The following is a 701-nucleotide window of genomic DNA, read 5'->3' as shown; positions in this document are numbered from 1 at the left end:
TCCCGTATCTTATAAGATTTTATAAGATTTTAACGTATCTTGTATCGTATCGTATCCCGTGTTCATGTCAATATCCGAACATCTATTGTAGATGAAAATATATCTTAAGGAACATTTTTATAATTTTTCTTTTCATTATGCATACATAGAGTTAAAATTAAAAGTGAATGAAGTCAACTCGTAAATTAGTTTAAACTAACCCAATTTATTAATAAATCAAAAAATTAAATATATGAATGTCTGAGCTAAGTTTGAGTCTAAATTTTGAATTTGAACTTGGACAAACTCGCTCATCGATTTATGAATCAATCAGATTATATATAATTTAATCATGCACATATATATAATATAAATAGAACAAAACTTTTAGTTGTATAAATCCTTAAAGGTTACTAAATGCCTTAATTGTTGGTTTCAAGTTTATGGATAGATGTTTATACTTTAAAGTCCGTTATTATGTTTTCTTCACTTTATTAGTTTATTTCTTTGTTTTAAAATATTTGTCACTCTCATATTATCTTTGAATTACTCTTAATTTAAAATGTTTCAATAATTATGTTTTCAAATACATGTGTAAAGTATTTAATTTCTAATAACCATTAATTAACAATGCTCATTTTTTCTAGTTGGTGTGCATGCAAAAATATTAATTAATATCTATTTCTGTAATAATATGCGATATATAATAATTAATAAATATT

Source organism: Arachis ipaensis, chromosome B01 (genome assembly GCF_000816755.2).
Source record: "Arachis ipaensis cultivar K30076 chromosome B01, Araip1.1, whole genome shotgun sequence".
In the NCBI taxonomy this organism is placed as follows: domain Eukaryota; kingdom Viridiplantae; phylum Streptophyta; class Magnoliopsida; order Fabales; family Fabaceae; genus Arachis; species Arachis ipaensis.
This window is presented reverse-complemented; position numbering follows the sequence as displayed.